General features: G+C 43.1%; 1 protein-coding gene across 4 annotated transcripts in view; it reads right to left on the minus strand.

Annotated features, from left to right (window-relative positions):
- Positions 1–17,212, minus strand: part of cdc7 (cell division cycle 7 homolog (S. cerevisiae)) — an 88,383-nt gene extending 71,171 nt beyond the window's left edge. For all 4 annotated transcript variants that reach the window (XM_059648088.1, XM_059648087.1, XM_059648085.1 and 1 more), the window contains exon 1: positions 17,079–17,212. The gene's annotated coding sequence lies outside the window, so the exon portion shown is untranslated. The remainder of the gene's footprint in view (positions 1–17,078) is intronic.
- Positions 17,213–17,502: the final 290 nt, after the last annotated feature.

Consider the following 17,502-nt stretch of genomic DNA (forward strand, 5'->3'; position numbering starts at 1 on the left):
CTGAGGTAACCTTCTTCACTGTCCACTACACCTCCAATTTTGCTTTCATCTGCAAACTTATTAATCATATCTCCTACATTCATGTCCAAATAATTTATGTAAATGACAAAAATCAGCTAACCCATCACCAACCGGAGTAACAGGAATACAGAGTACTGGGCTAATGCTAAGATTCTTGGTAGTGTGGAGGAGCAGAGAGATCTCAGTGTCCATGTGCATAGATCCCTGAAAGTTGCCACCCAGGTTGATAGGATTGTTAAGAAGATGTACAGTGTGTTAGGCTTTATTAGTAGAAGGATTGAGTTTCGGAGCCATGAGGTCATGTTGCAGCTGTACAAAACTCTGGTGTGGCTGCACTCGGGAGTAGCGCTTGCAGTTCTGTTTGCCGCATTACTGGAAGGGTTTGGAAGCATTGGAAAAGGTGCAGAGGAGATTTACCAAGATGTTGCCTGGTATGGAGGAAGGTCTTGTGAGGAAAGGCTGAGGGACTTGGGTCTGTTTTCATTACAGAGAAGGTGGATAAGAGGTGACTTAATAGAGACATACAAGACAATCAGAGGATTGGATAGGGTGGGCAGGGAGAGCCTTTTTCCTCGGATAGTGATGGCTAGCCAGAGGGGACATAGCTTTAAATTGAGGGGTGATAGATATAGGACAGAAGTCAGAGGTAGGTTCTTTACTCAGAGTAGTAAGGGCATTGAATGCCCTGCCTGCAACAGTAGTAGACTTGTCAACTTTAAAGGCATTTAAATGGTCATTGGATAAACATATGGATGATAATGGAACAGTGTAGGTTAGATGGACTTCTGATTGGTTTCACAGGTCAGCGCAACATCGAGGGCCAAAGGGCCTGTACTGTGCTGTTATGTTCGATGTTCTAGAGGAGCAGAAAAGCTGACATTTCCAGCCTAGACCCTTGCTAGAGCTGGATGAACACTGCAGTCCAAGCAGCATCAGAGGAGGAGGAAAGCTGAAGACGATTCTAGGGCCAAAACGCAGCTTTCCTGCTCCTCTGATGCTACTTGGCCTGCTGTGTTCATCCAGCTCGACACCTTGTTATCTGACATTTGCTAGTACTGCCTTTGATTCAGCAATGAAATCTCTAAATTGCAATACTGTCTTGCTTTAGAACATAGAACATGACAGCACAGCACAGGCCCTTCGGCCCTTGATGTTGTGCCGACCTGTCATACCGATTTGAAGCCCATTGTTTATGCATTGTCCCAAACAGTGGGTTGGGTAGCATATTGCACAACTCTGTAGGGATAAACAGTCAAATGGTATGCCATCTCATGTTCCCCTGGTGCAAAGACTGAAATATCCTCAAAGGCCTAATCATAGCATTTGTTGTGAAACCAAAAACCAAAAAGACTTAAACAACCAGACAGCCTTCAAATAAAAGGGACGGCAGTAACAGACTCCTTCACATACCTTGGGCTAAGGTCCAAAACCTCTAAACCCATGAGAAATTTTCCATCAGGGAAAAGAAAAATAAACAAAAGCGTTGTACAACCGCAACTCGTGACTGGTGTCTTCCTATTCCCTCTCTTAATTTTGATTGGCAAGGAACTATGTTGAACATGAGCCAAAGAAAAGAAAAAGAACTTCTTAAACAAGTTATTAGAAAAAATAAACTTGCCTTCATCTACTCTTTGTTAAAGATGTTTTTAATCTAACACACTAAATAAAACCCCTTGTGGCAACACAGTCACACAGGGCACCAGAATGCCTCTATGCTTTTTCTTGAAGCAGTGAACTTCAGTTCAAGCCACACTATCTCAGAAGATAAACTCTTGATCAATTAAAGAAGTATCAGCAGATCCAAAAAGGGAAAAGGAAGACAAAGAGGAGTTAATCTTTCCAATGACTAATTTACCATATTTTGCACATTGCTGAGCAGCATACAGGAAGATGCATTCGTAAGTCACTGCTGGAGTACTACAAAGAAAAAAAGTAGGCAGGGTGGTGAGGACACAAGCCTCAGTACAGGTAAAGATATATGGCTATTCTCACCCTATTTACATACAAAATGGCTAAGCAATAATTTCAATCTAAGCCCACATTGCTCCAAATAAACAAACAAATGCATAAAGCTCATAATTAACTGGGCTCTCTATTCTACATTATATCCTGGTTATTGTCTCCAGAACCACAGCACTATGCCACATACATGACCAACACAACCCTAACTATAGAGCTATTGAGATTTACAGCACTTAAAGAACGCTGTACTCATTAGCCTCTTCAATGCTAGATCAATGCCAAACCCATCCCATGGCCCTGTCATAACACGAAACAAATTCCAATATTCCACTTCGCCCTTTCAGCGTTCTGAAGTTTTTTATGCATTCAATAGCTTAGAACATAGAACATAGAACAGTACAGCACAGAACAAGCCCTTCAGCCCACAATGTTGTGCCGACCATTGATCCTCATGTATGCACCCTCAAATTTCTGTGACCATATACATGTCCAGCAGTCTCTTAAATGACCCCAATGACCTTGCTTCCACAACTGCTGCTGGCAACGCATTCCATGCTCTCACAACTCTCTGCGTAAAGAACCTGCCTCTGACATCCCCTCTATACTTTCCACCAACCAGCTTAAAACTGTGACCCCTCGTGCTAGCCATTTCTGCCCTGGGAAATAGTCTCTGGCTATCAACTCTATCTATGCCTCTCATTATCTTGTATACCTCAATTAGGTCCCCTCTCCTCCTCCTTTTCTCCAATGAAAAGAGACCGAGCTCAGTCAACCTCTCTTCATAAGATAAGCCCTCCAGTCCAGGCAGCATCCTGGTAAACCTCCTCTGAACCCTCTCCAAAGCATCCACATCTTTCCTATAATAGGGCGCCCAGAACTGGACGCAGTATTCCAAGTGCGGTCTAACCAAAGTTTTATAGAGCTGCAACAAGATCTCACGACTCTTAAACTCAATCCCCCTGTTAATGAAAGCCAAAACACCATATGCTTTCTTAACAACCCTGTCCACTTGGGTGGCCATTTTAAGGGATCTATGTATCTGCACACCAAGATCCCTCTGTTCCTCCACGCTGCCAAGAATCCTATCCTTAATCCTGTGCTCAGCTTTCAAATTCGACCTTCCAAAATGCATCACCTCGCATTTATCCAGGTTGAACTCCATCTGCCACCTCTCAGCCCATCTCTGCACCCTGTCAATGTCCCGCTGCAGCCTACAACAGCCCTCTACACTGTCAACGACACCTCCGACCTTTGTGTCGTCTGCAAATTTGCTGACCCATCCTTCAATTCCCTCGTCCAAGTCATTAATAAAAATTACAAACAGTAGAGGCCCCAGGACAGAGCTTGTTGTGATGTATTCAGTACATTAGAAAAGTTAGCATGATTCCTGTTTTTTTTTGGCTAGCTCACTTCTCATCTTCAGTCCACACTGCCAGTTGGAAGAAAAGGAGGGTTAACTGATTTTCTCTGTCATCGGCAAATCCTCAGTGGTATCTTCTATTGGCGGCAAATTGAAACAAATCCCTTGTGGCCCTGGTCAAAACTTCAAGCAAACTTTAAAATTTGGTTTTCCTCAGACATGAGTGACATAGTATGTCAGACTGCATGAACCAAATGCCCAGCTCTAGGCAACAACGTAGGCACACTTCATCCATTCCGACCAAGTTTCCCAAACTAAACTAGTCCCACTTACCTGTGTTTGGCCTATATCTCTCTAAACCTTTCCTATTTATGTAACTATCCATAGATCTTTTAAACATGACAACTGCATTGGCATTTATCACTTCCCCTAACTTATCATTCCACACAAAAACCATCCTCTATGTGAAAAGGTTGTCCTTCAAGTCCCTTTTCAATCTTTCTCCTCTCACCCCCTCGAGCTTTCAGGAGACATTGAAGGCCAAGGGATAAATCCGGCCAAAAGAATCTGGAGTGGAGCCAGAGACATGTCTAAATAGGTAAGCTTCTCTACAACTTCTGCAACTAAGTGCTGCATTCCTTTTGACCTAATATGGGCAGATCGAGGGAAGACCTTAATCATTTAGGCAACATTTAAAATTTACCACAGTTACACCCTGAAAAAGGATATTCTAATTTCAGCATAAATTTTTAACATAGCAAGATTGCAGTTACGAACGAGAAGCTCAACTCGACTTGCATGATGAACAGCTGTTGCAGGGTGTCTCTCAGGGTCCATCATGTCCCACCAGCCAGCCAGCACCCATCTGAAAAGTTGGGCAGCTCAAAGTTGGTGCTGATTTGCCATCGTCCACGTCCTTTAATGGATTCTTGAAGATTAGAGCCTTTTCTCAAAAGTAAATGAAATCCATTGCACCAAGTGAAGAAAAGGATGCTAAGCTCTTGAGTGGCAAGCTAGAACTTTACAGTCATGAATATGGGATTGACAGAATGATTAGGATCTGGTCAATAATGCAGGTAAGAAAGCAGTGATTGACGGGAATTTGATAGGCTGAATATTAACCTAGCTTCACTATAGAGACAAGGCTTGCTAAAAGTGGAACTGGCAGAAGAATTTAAAGAAAATGACCAAAGAGGATATGATAGATGAAACGATTCACAAGGTGTTAGTGGTATAGTAGTGAGCATAACCGCTTTCCAAGTAGTATTGAGAACACAGGTCTTATAAATCCTGAGCTTGGTCCCAGGAGTCAGCTTGATGTTAACCCACGTGTGTGTTTTTTGAATTGACTAAAAGGTGTCAGCTGCTTCTCTAATGCAGATATAGAATTCTTCAACAAGTGAGAGATTGTTTGCCCCTGTAGACTGAGACTGCAGTAATTGCTGGCCAGTTCCAGTACAGTGTTATTTAGTATGCTCTAAGCAAAGATGCAACATCTTGTCCAATGGCATTAGGCAAATTACAGCATTGAGAGAGACAGTTCACAAGTCTCTGAAGCGGAGTTTCCACTTGCACAGCATTATCGACTGAGAGGAGTTCCATGATGTGGACTCAAAATGAATTTTTCAACTTTGTTTACAGAATCGTTAGACCAGAACTTTCTGTTAAATGCACAAGTCAATTTCTTCCATGCCCGCAAAGGTGGTCAAGGTCAGCAGCACAGAAAAAAATTACTAAAATGGGTGGGGTCTTTGACAGGCATACAAATGGCAAGGGAAGGCTTCAGCTGTTGGGATATACACTGTGGTTGAAGTCTCTTTGTCACTAGAACTGGATCTCCCTTCTATAAAAGACAATGAATCTGCTGACATAACAGCATTCCCATGTTTAAAGATGTCCTGCCATATAAAGCATTTGCTTAGAAGAATCCAACCCATCCACATACACAAGCCCTACAGCAAACTGTTAAGAGGAGACAGGGTCAGGATCATGAAATGTGGGAGTCCCTAAGCTTTAGACTGGCATGTAGGCAGTGGGGTTTGACTCAGTCATTTCACTCTTGGAATTGGAAAAGAGAGCATTATGGAAGTCTTCTTTAGGATCCGCTCTGCTCAGGGAAGGGGCTAGGAGAGAGGTGTCCTAAAAAAAGTCAGTTCCACCACCATGGCCAGAAAACTGCATCCAGTGGGCTCAACTACGTGCAGTCTGAAAGCCAAAGTGAAGCTCAATCTCAGAATCTGGAGTACATGGGTCCAAAGACAGGCAGAAAGACAAAGACAAAGATAGAAAGAGTCAATACAGCTGGAGGAACATCAGCAAGTGTCCTGATGAACGGTATAAACTTCACAAGTCAACTTTCCTGCTCCTGTGATGCTACCTGACCTGCTGCATTCCTCTGGCTCCACACTGTATTGACTCTGACTCCAGCATCTGCAGTTCTCGCAATCTCCAAAAGACAGACAGACCAGACCATCTGGAATGAAGAATTACCCTGCTGCATCGATATCTCTGCCCTGCGGGAGACTTGAAAAGCAGGGAAACCTCTTCTGGAAAGGGAAATGCACAGAATTGGATTTGCTATTAAAAATGAATTTGTCAATCAACTCGGAGCTCCCTGTTGGTATCAACAATTGATTCATGACTTTCTGTACACAACTTGCCAAGAATAAGCAGGCAACAGTCGTGAATGCCCATTCTCTGATCCTTGATGGAACAGATAAATTCAAAGAAGGCTTCTACTTCATCATGCACACCATATGAAACAATATCTCAAAAAAAGAAGACAAAATTATCATCCTTGGAGACTTCAACACTAGGAGTGGAAAAGGATGCCCAGCCTCTGGGAAGGGACCGAAAAGAAAGGGCGGCAGGAATTGTAACATCAAATGGGATTTGCCTGCTCACCAAATGTGCAGATCATCACCACACTTTCTGCAAAAAAGGCCAGTTAAAGACTTCTTGGAAGCATCCGCATTCACAAGACTGGCACATGACAGACAACATCATCATTCAATCCAGAGACCAAAAGGATGCCCTCACTAACAAAGCAATGAAACAGTTCAGAACAAAGCTCAATGTTGAGCAGTTACAACAGCCAACAATCTGTTCAAAATCTCCAAAGAGTTCATTTTAACAGCGTGGACAAAATCTGAAAAGGAGCTCAAGAAAGCCATCATCTCATGCTGGGGTGACAAGACCAGGAAACATCAAGGCTGGTTTGACAAAAATGACCACATTGTCCAAAACATTATTGACAAGAAGTAGAAAACTCACCAGGGCTGGAAAAACACTACCCACAAAGCAAAGAGGGGAAATCATTAAACAGCAAAAGAAAAATGAGGGAAATCAAGAACCCCACAGAGAACAGTCTTTGACAACCCTGACAGCCGGACTGATAGCAAGATCTGTGCATATAACGTTGCCATCCTTCTGACTCTTCTATATGGCACAGAAACGTGGACTACACATAGATGCCACCTCAAGAAGTATCAATGTCAGTTGAGATGAATTTTCTACATCAGCGGAGAGGACAGGCTAATAGCACTAGCATCAATGCCACAATCGTACAAAATTAAGTCCACTGGGGCCAGACATGTGCTTAGGGTACCCAGTTCTGACTACCAAACCAAATCTTTGCTTAGCTCAAGGAAGGCACACAAACAGGACGACAATGGAAGCGTTTTAAAGACACCCTGAAGGCATTCCTCAAGAACTGCACTATAGATGTCAACTCTTGTGCCAAGAAAGTCTTCTTTGGAGGGGCACAATTCTTTCAGGACATCTGGCAGCAAGTGGAAGTATGGTAAAAGGTATCAAAAAAATGATCAAGGCTAAGGAATAATTCCACCGCCCAGAGACACAATTCAAGAATTAGGCTTATCAGCTATGCAGGGAGACACAGAATCCATGACCAGTAACACAGAATTTCCTACGTGGACAATCATACTCATTAGTAAGCGATTACTGCCAAAGATGACATTGCCCTCAAACTGAAAAAAATTACAGCCAAACTGTACTAACTGTAAAGACCACTTTTATATGGAATATAATAATGAAAAAAGATAGATCCTTTGACACTGCTGTGCTGCAGGGAAGATACAAGTCATTTTATTTTACAACTTGATGGTCAAAAGTAGAACTGTGGAGTGTTCACATTTTGATTATGTAACACCATATAACTTTACTTTTGAGAGACAAGCTAGCACCAGATTTCTTTGGGTTGAACAGCTAACCAGCAACGGCTTTATGGAATTTTAAGTTACACTTAGTCACAGACTTAAAGAAGGACAGTTTAACACAAGACTTCCAGTAAGCCTGCAAGCAAAGCCAGATCTATCTCATTCTCTCAATCAAAATAAGTTGGAAAAGCTCTGGAAAGAAATTTTAAAACAAAGACCCAACTGATAAGAAAATCCTCAGTTTGACAGCTCTTGTTCTGTGGTCAATAACAACATGGTACAGGCGATTCTACTATAATGCGATAGTTGCTTTCCAGCACAACGTCACATTATAGAAAATTGCGCTACGTAAATAATTGGATCAATGGGCAAAGTGGGATTAGGACTTGACCAAAGAAGAATAACACAAAGGATAGTAGTAGTCAGCAGCTGCTCAGACAGGTTGGTCTGACTGAGACAGCAGTTTTGCAGCAGTTTGAAATCAATGATGGTGAGGCTGACCTCAAACTTCTGCCACCCCCTAAAACGCTACATGTAATGAGCCAGCACATTGAATACAGCTTTCCCCATTACCGACTGTTTGCTCCTTCAGAATTGCCTTCACCAGGGATTCAAACAAAGCAACTAGTTACTGTAGAATGTTAAACAAGAATCAATACCAAGCCAGATGAGGATAGCTGATGGTCAAAGTTGGTTTCAGAAATGTTTTTGAGAAGGCAGAGAGGGTTACAAAGGTAACTACAAAACTTTGGAGTTGGGCAGCAGTGAATAAGATAAGCATGCTACAGTGAAAATCGGTTGTGCAAGAGGCTGAAACTGAAAGAACACAGATCTAATGGAATGAATTATCTCATTGTGGGAGATTACAGGAGTTGAGATGAGTAAGACTACAGAGGATTTGATAACAAGGAAAGGTTATGCACTGAAAGATAGGTAAATGGAATTGAGTTAAGTCTCGACCATGTGCTTGCTTGAAGGGCTAGTCAAAAAGGGTGAAAGGCAGCACTGACAGTAGCGCCACAGCAAACCACATGATGTCAGCCTCAGTGTGGGTAGACGACACTAAACTGCAGGCAGTGTCACCCTTCAATCGTTATCATTGCTTTTTCTGTGTCCTCCTTCTGGCTAGCTCCTGATCATAAGTGCACTGTAAGTATCATTAGCAAAGGGCTTCTGACAGCAAGATGCCCACTCGATGGAATTACGTTATAGCCACCACAGGTGTGTATTTTAGAAATAGTGTTTCTCTTTTTGTCAATTGCATTATAGCCAATTTGCATTACCAGAACACTGGAGAATGGAAGGTTGAGAGATGACCTTACAGAAGCTTATAAAACAATGAGAGGCATCAATAAGGAGAATGGTAGGTGTCTGTTCCCTGGGATGGAGGAATTCCAGGCTAGGTGGCATACTTTTTAAGTGCGAGGAGAAAGATTTTAAAAAAATACACAAGATGCAACTTTCTTGGTTTTACACCGAGTGTAATTTCTGTGTGGGAGTGGTGGATGTAGCTACAGTTACATTTAAAAGATATTTGGATAAAGTACATGAATAGAAAGGATTGGAGGGATATAGGCTAAATGCCAGCAGGTGGGACTAGTCTAGTTTGGGATTATGATCAACCTCGACTGGTTGGGCTGAAGGGTCTGTTCCTATGCCGAATGACCATAATTAAAGCCTGATTCAATATGTTATTTATATATTTGTGATAGCTCATGGAATAGTGAGGCTTGATCATGAGCACGCCCTTCCATGAAGTCACAGAGGTCTACAGCACAGAAAAAGACCCTTTGGCCAACTGAGTCCGTGTTGCTCAAAAAGAACATCCTACCTAATCTAAATCCATTTTCCAACACTCGGCCTGCAGCCTACAGGCCTTGGAATTGCAAATGCTTCTTGAAATACTTCTTAAATATCATGCGGATTTCTGCCTCTACTACCCTTACAGGCAGCGAGTTCCAGATTCTCACCAACTGCTGGATGGACATTTCTTTTCCCCTCACAAACCCTTTAATCCTCCTGCCCCTTACCTTAAATTGATGCCTGCTTGTCATTGATCAAAGGGATAAGTTTCTTCCTGTCTATGCTCCTGTAAGTATTAATGCATCTCCATCACGGTCCCATTGTCAATCTCCTCTGCACCAACAAAAACAGCCCCAGTCCATCCAAGAGAGTGTAGGAACTGCAGATGCTGGAGAATCTGAGATAACAAGGTGTAGAGCTGGATGAACACAGCAGGCCAAGCAGCATCAGAGGAGCAGGAAAGCTGACGTTTCAGGCCCCCTTGGCCTGTCCCATACCTTACTCCTCACTACACCTCACCTTTACTGGCTCCAACCCTGCCTCCTTGCTCTGTCTGTCTCCTCTCCACCTATCTTCTCCCCTATCCATCTTCTACCCACTCCACCTCTCTCCCCATTTATTTCAGAACCCCCTTCCCCTCCCCCATTTCTGAAGAAGGGTTTAGGCCCGAAACATCAGCTTTCCTGCTCGGCCTGCTGTGTTCATCCAGCTCTACACCCTGTTATCCCAGTTTATCCAAATCTCTTTTTATAACTAAAACTCTCCAGCCCAGACAACATCCTGGTACATCTCCTCTGCAAATCCTCCAGTGCAATCACGTTAATGTGGATTCCAGAACTGCGCACAAAACTCTAGCTGTAGCCTAATTAACTTTTTTTAGACAATTCCAACATAACCTCCCGCTCTTAAAGTCTATACCTCGACTAATATTCCAGTCAGGCTCATGACATAGCACCGTGCATGTTGTCACAGAAGGAGATGAAACTGCAGAGTTGTGCTGGATAAGATCTTCAAGAATCCTGTTCTGCTGACAGCGTTGAATGCTTTCAGGTTCTTATTAAGATGGAGGAAAAAGTGATTTGCCTTGTTCCCTACACTGCTGTTATAGCTGGCATATTGAGAGCAATTTCACATAGACGTGTCAGCACAGAAAATGCACGTGTTTTGGGACATACTTGGACTGCTAGCAAATGGACTCATTGAAGTCAATGCTGTTGACTGTTTAAGGGTGACAAAAACTCAGGGTCATGCATTTCTGCAATGGGTCTTCGTATGACTGAAGTGACGAAAAGTCACAAGATATCATTAATTGGAAACTTAGATTTCAAAGTGTAGAGCATCACATTTAATTTGGATTTCTATACTGTATAGATTAAATGGAGGCACAGGTTAGTTTCATGCTTGATTTCTGAGTGGTGATGCTGTGTTTATAAATGTGCTCAGATACGTTAAAATTAGGCTTTGAAGAAATCAGGTGAGCAGTTTAGCTCTTTTAAATGAAGGTGGAAGAGAAGTAAAATATTGTTTGCGGTCTAGCAATGATGAGTCCTACGTCGCAGGGAAACAAACAAACATATTTTCTTTTAAAAATAAAGCGTCCATTTGGTCAGTAAATAGGCAAGTTCTACTCGGAGAGAAACACTAGAACAAAGAAAATAGCAGCAAGAATAGGCCGTTCAGGCATTCGAGCCTGCTCTGCTGTACGATACAATCATGGCATTGAGTTGGCAAATCAGCCACATTGCCACTTTCTCTCCCACACCCTTTGATCTCCTTGGCCTTCAGAACTATATCCAACTGCTTCTTGAAAACATTAATGTTTTGGTCTCAAGTACTTTCTGTGGTAGAAAATTGCAAAGGTTCACTATTCTCAGTGAAGAAATTTCTCCTCCAAATTGCCCTACCCTGTATCCTTAGACTGACTGTTAGTTCTGGATTCCCCAGACACGAGAAACATCTCTCATGTCAACTGCGTCTAGTCTAGTTAGAATTTTATAGGTTTCTATGAGATACACTAAACTGGAGAGACCACCTAACACTGAACAAGGCATCAAAATGGTAATGGCAAATAGAGCCCTTACAAAATCCTCCTTACCAACATGTGGGGGATACTGTCAAAATTGGGAGAGCTATCTCTCAGACTAGTCAAGCAGCAGCCTGATATGGATATGCTTGCAGTATGATACCTTACAGATAATGTCCCAGACCCTGCCAAGGGACAGATCCAGCAGAGATTATGGCATGGTAGCAGACAATCAGGTGGGACTTGCCTGAGGAGCCCTCAAAATCAGTTCTGGATCCCATTATGTCTCATGGCAGCAGATCAAACATGGGCAAGGAAACCTCCTGCTGAATACTGCTTCATCCCACCCCCAATTCAGTTGATAATAGACAATAGGTGCTGGAGGGGGCCATTCGGCCCTTCGAGCCAGCACCACCATTCATTATGATCATGGCTGATCATCCACAATCAGTATCCTGTTCCTGCCTTATCCCCATAACCCTTGATTCCACTATTTTTAAGAGCTAAGATTGATCAAGCAGTACTTCTCCAAGTTGAGTACCGCTTGGAAGAAACACTGCAGATGACAACAGCACAGAATGTATCTTGGGTAGGGATTTCAAATGTCAGCAGCATCACTACTGATCAGTTTCTGCTAGAACTGGTCTGCTGCGAGGTGAGGGAACCAAGTGGAAAAAAAATCATATTCAACCTAATAAAGCCACAAAGAATTGCAGATGCTGGAAATCAGAAATCAAAACAGTAGTTGCTGGAAAAGCTCCGCACATCTGGCAACATTTGTGGACAGAAAGCTAGATTAACATTTCAGGTCCAGTTCGGAAGGGTCACTGGTTGCAAAATGTTAACTGTGATTTCTCTCCACAGAGGCTGCCAGACCTACTGACTTTTTCTAGCAATTTTTGGCTTTATTTCATACTCAAACTAATCGTTATTTTAGGGCAGCATGACGGCTCAGTGGTTCGCGCTGCTGCCTCACAGCATCAATAACCCGGGTTCAATTCCAACCTTGGATGACTGTCTGTGTGGAGTTTACACATTCTTCCCATGTCTGTGACAGATTCCTCTGGGTGCACCAATTTTCTCCCACAGACCAAAGATGTGCAGGCTAGGTGGAATGGCTATGCTAAATCGCCCAGAGTGTTCTGGAGTGTGTAGGTTCAGGTGGGTTATGGGGGATAGGTCAGGGTGGGATGCTTTGAGGGTTGGTATGGACATGTTGGGCTGATGGGCCTGCTTCCACACTGTAGGGAATCTACAATCTTACCAATCTACTTCTGCAGATTTTTCTGTCCCTGCCAGCATTGTTAAGAGAGACCATCTCAGTCCCTGGGGAGGCTACGCCCCACCTTCACACAGAGGATACATTCCATTGTGTTTTGTGGCACTATCACCTTTCCAAGTGGCTTGTATCTTAACAGATCTAACAACTCAAGACTGTAGCTATGAGATGCCATGGGCCACCAGCAGCAACAGAATAGTATTCCAGCACAATCTGGAATTTGGTCTGTGCCTGCCACATTGTCCATTCTACCATTAACATCAAGCCAGGAAACCCTTGTTGAATGAAGAGTGCTGGAGATTGTGTCAGGAGCAGCACCAGGCACACCTAAAAATGAGATGTTTGACACGAAGCTGTTACTCTAAGAGGTCCAGGGATTTTTTTGGAAGAGAGATTGTAAAGCAGAGGTTTTGAACTGTTTCTAAGAATGTAAACAATTTTTGAGGCCTTGGGGTGTTTGTTTTAAAAAAAGTTGGAACAATGGAAGCAGCCTGGGTGTAACCAGCTCTGACAGGCCAGGCTTTCTAGTTTTTTTTTCAGTTTTTAGGTTTAGTTTTAAGTAGAAGCCTTTGGGGTATCGAAAGAGTTGGAAACTTCAGTGAATGTCTCCTAGCTGCTACTTTCTCTGAATTTTCTCAATGTTTGTTGGCTCCTAGATTGGGGAACTGAGAGAGAATCTGTGTCTGAATTTGCCTTTTTGCCAAGGGTGTGTTTATGGGATGTTCCTATATTGGAACAGTTAATTAGTAAAGAGTTCTCTATCTATTATTTGGTTAAGTTTTCAAATCGTTAATTTATTCCAAATTCATAGAATAGAATAAAATCCCTAAAGCGTGGAAACAGGCCATTCAGCCCTTTGCGTCCAAACCAACCCTCCAAAGAGCATCCCGCTCTGACCAATCCCCCTATCCTGTCTCTACAACCCTGCATTTCCCACATCCAATCCACCTAACGTTGCACATCTTTGGACTGTGGGACAAAACCAGAACACCTAGTGGAAACCTACGCAGACAAGGGGACAATATGCTAACTCCACACAGACAAGTGCCTGAGCGCAGAATTGAACCTAGGTCCATGGCGCTGTGAGGCAGCAGTGTTAACCACTGAGCCACCACACTGCTCTTTATTTTGTTTGTATTTTAACTATAGTGCTTAAATAAATTGCATTTTGTATAACCTCAAGTAGTGTGACCAGTTGCAGCACATCTGGAGCACAACACTTCACATCTACCTTTGAAACAAGAAAATCTTAGGATCTAGGCTACCTTCTTAAAATATTGAGGGGTCTGGTCTAGTCCATAACAGGTGCCAACCTGAAGCTACAAAACAGGACTACCTGTGTACCAAAAACATATGCAGTAAGTAACAGACAGAGCTAAGCAATTCCACCATCAACTTATCAGGTCAAAGGGCGTTAGTCCTGCCATAACTAGTTGTGAATGGTGATGGACATTAAATCACTTCTTGGAGGAGGCGGCTTCATAAATATCCCCATTTTCAATGATAGAGGAGCCCAGTACTTCAGTGCAGAAGATAAGGTTGCAACAAATGCAACAACCTTCAGCCAGAAGTGAAGAGTGGTTGTTCAACATCCAGAAGGTTCTCAGCATCACAGGTGTCAGTCTTCAGCCAATTTGATTCATTCTCCATGTGATATGTAAGAAATGGCTGCAGGCATTAGAGACTGCAAAGGATTATGGTCCCTGACAACATTTTAGCCAAAGTACAAGACAAATGCTCCAGAACTTAGCACAACCCTAGCAAGCTGTTCCTATGCCGTTACAATATTGGCAGCTACTCGATAATATAGAAAACTGATAGGAATGTCCTATACGCACAAACATAGGACAAATCCAATCTGAACAATTACTGCTTCATCAGTCCACTCTTCCTCAACATTAAATTGATGAAAATTATCATCAACAGTGCCCTCAAGCAGCATTAGTTATAACCTGCTCAATGACACTCAGTTTGGGTTCCACAAGGACCACTGAGTTCATGGCCTTCTTCTAGCCACTGTCCAAAATGGACAAGACCTGAAGTCCAGAGGCAAGGAGAGCCTTAGGCATTCGAGAGTGGAATCCTGGGAACCCACCAAAACTGGAATCAATGAGAATCCTGTGTGGGGAGGGGTTGAACTCTTCACTCTTGCGATTATACCTGGTACAAATGTTGGTGGTTGAGATGGAGTGTGTCAAGTCATTTCATCTTCTGGACTTCTCTGAGTGAGTCAAAAACCTGGAACTCCACCCCTTATAGCATTGCGTGTTTACTGATATTTTCGGCCTCTCCCTTTCTTGAATTGAGGTGTTACATCTGCAAACTTTCAATGTGACGGAACAGGAATTTAGGATTTTAGATTGCATAACCAATGCAGCTACCATCTCTGCAGCCATTTTGTTTAAAACCCACAGAACATACGATCCAGTCCAATGGACTTGTCAGGCTTTAATTCTAGTTGTTTCCCATTACCTCTTAGTGAGTGTGATTGCTTTAAGTTTCTCTGATGTGTTTACATCTTGATTTTCAACTGCTGTTTTTTTGTTTTCGAATGTGAGAACGGACAAAATAAACTGTTTGATGTTTTCACCAGCTCGGTATTTTAATATTAATAATTCCACTGTCTTGCCCTCCAAGGGAGGTACAGTCACTTAAGTATTTTTAATAGAGTTTCTACAAATATTAACAATCTGCTTTTAAGAGGTTTAGTTAGCTTTCTCTCGTTTGAGATTTTGTCCTTGCTGCTTTTTCAAAGCAAAACACATTTTACCAAAGCTTTTCATTTTGTTGTTATCAGGACAATTAACACCACCAAAACCAAGGCAAAACAATATTTATACTGCGTGAGGAGTGCTGATGGCTAAGCAAGTAGCAACTGATATATTGAACCACTGCCATGGGAAATGCATAAGTTAATAACGATCAACAGTTATGTGCCAGCTTTGTTTAAATTTTAGCCAGAAGGGTTGACTCTGATTGGTTAAGACACTACCCTTAGAAAAGGAATTAGAGAATGACTGTCAATATTTTGTTGCTGACACAGGGGCAGTGAGTGCAAGTATTTTGTCTACCATGAATAGGATCCTGTGTATCAATAATATATAGCTCCAGTATATGCCAATCCTATGTTGGTTGTCAGCATAAGGAACAATAATGACGAAAACTGCATTCCCCAAAACGGCTTGCCATGCAGTGCTTCAGTCAGTCTGTTCATTTATCTTGCATACCCCTCCTCTCTAGTCCACAGAAGCTTGGAGAACCCACAGGACAATAGTGTCCATGCCTCAACCAGACTCCACTGGCTGGAAAGCACTTTGTGACTTCTAGTGTTTATGGTTGGCACTACAAAAATGCAAATTTGCACTTCAACTGAGTGACCTGTATTCAGCAATGTTGATTTGACTGATAAAGGTCAGAAAAAAACCAGGGTAGCTCTTGGGTCTGGTCCAGAAGCGGAGGAGGGATATTCTTTCAATGAAAAAGGACCAGACTATCCAATTTATTTCTACGCTTCTTGAGATAACTCGAGAGGCCATTATCCCGTCACCAACTAACACCTGAATCACACATAAAGTGTCCTTGACACTGAACCAGCTTCCTCAGAGCCAATTGAGTGGACAGAACCTCAGCCAGGACTCCCTGATGGAGACTCGTTCAATTACAACATTTAAAAGGCATCTGGATGGGCAGGAAGGGCTTAGAGGGATATGGGCCAAACGGGAGTGGATTTATTTGGGACTACTGGTCAGCATAGATGAATTGAACCAAAGGGTATGCTTCCATACTGTACAACTCTACAACTGGACCAGATTAACAGCCTCAATTAGGGAACTCATATTCTATGAAGTCAATCTGGCACTCCTCAACTCAATCACCACAATCATGTCAACAGGTTACTGAAGAGTTCATTGTTTTGACCATCCAAAATATCAAAGCAAAACCCTCACATAAAATTTTGGTGATTAAACCCCAAAACCTTCATCCAAATTTGTTATTGCCCACTGACACTGAAGAACAAAATTGATGCAATACTGAACTCTTATGGAAGGCTAGCCATGGGAAATTGCCCATAGCATCTAGGGATGTGCAGTGTTTCAGGGATTAGGTGAGTGGGGTGCTAGGTCTGGCTGGGATGGTCTTCAGGAGGTTAGTATGGACTCGATGGGCCGAATGGCCTGCTTCCACACTGCAAAGGGTGCTAATGACTGTATAATCATTAATTAATTAATAAGCCAAAATAAACAGCTTGACACGCCCATATGTAATTCTGCCTCATTTTAACCTGATGTTTATTTGAATTTGTCAGATGTTTATGATCATCTTTTGTGTTAAACGGAGGAATTTGCTTCACTTCAAAGGAGGCCACATTCAAGCCCCGGACTGCGTGAGTCCTCCCGAGATAAACCACGTCCCATTATCTCTCTCTCCAACCACGTTAGACACCGTTCTTACCGAAGAAAAGTGGACACCGAAAACCGATTCCGGAGCGGCAAACCCGCCGACACCCAGCCCCACAGACACAGAAACGGAGAGAGCGCCAACAAAATGCCCGCCGAAAGTAACTCCGCCCCGCAGCGTAAGAGAACCGACACCTCCCCGCCGCGCGGCTCACTGACACAACCTACCCCGGACCCTGGATAACTGATACACCCCGCCCCGCACCGCGGCTCACTGACACAACCTACCCCGGGCCCTGGATAACCGATACACCCCGCCCCGCACCGCGGCTCACTGACACAACCTACCCCGGGCCCTGGATAACCGATACACCCCGCCCCGCACTGCCGCAAAAAATAACAGACACACCCGGCCCCGGGCCGAGGAATAACACATACGTTCCGCCCCGGACCGCGGATAATTGATACTCTCCACCCAG

This window comes from Stegostoma tigrinum, chromosome 8 (assembly GCF_030684315.1).
Source record: "Stegostoma tigrinum isolate sSteTig4 chromosome 8, sSteTig4.hap1, whole genome shotgun sequence".
NCBI lineage: Eukaryota > Metazoa > Chordata > Chondrichthyes > Orectolobiformes > Stegostomatidae > Stegostoma > Stegostoma tigrinum.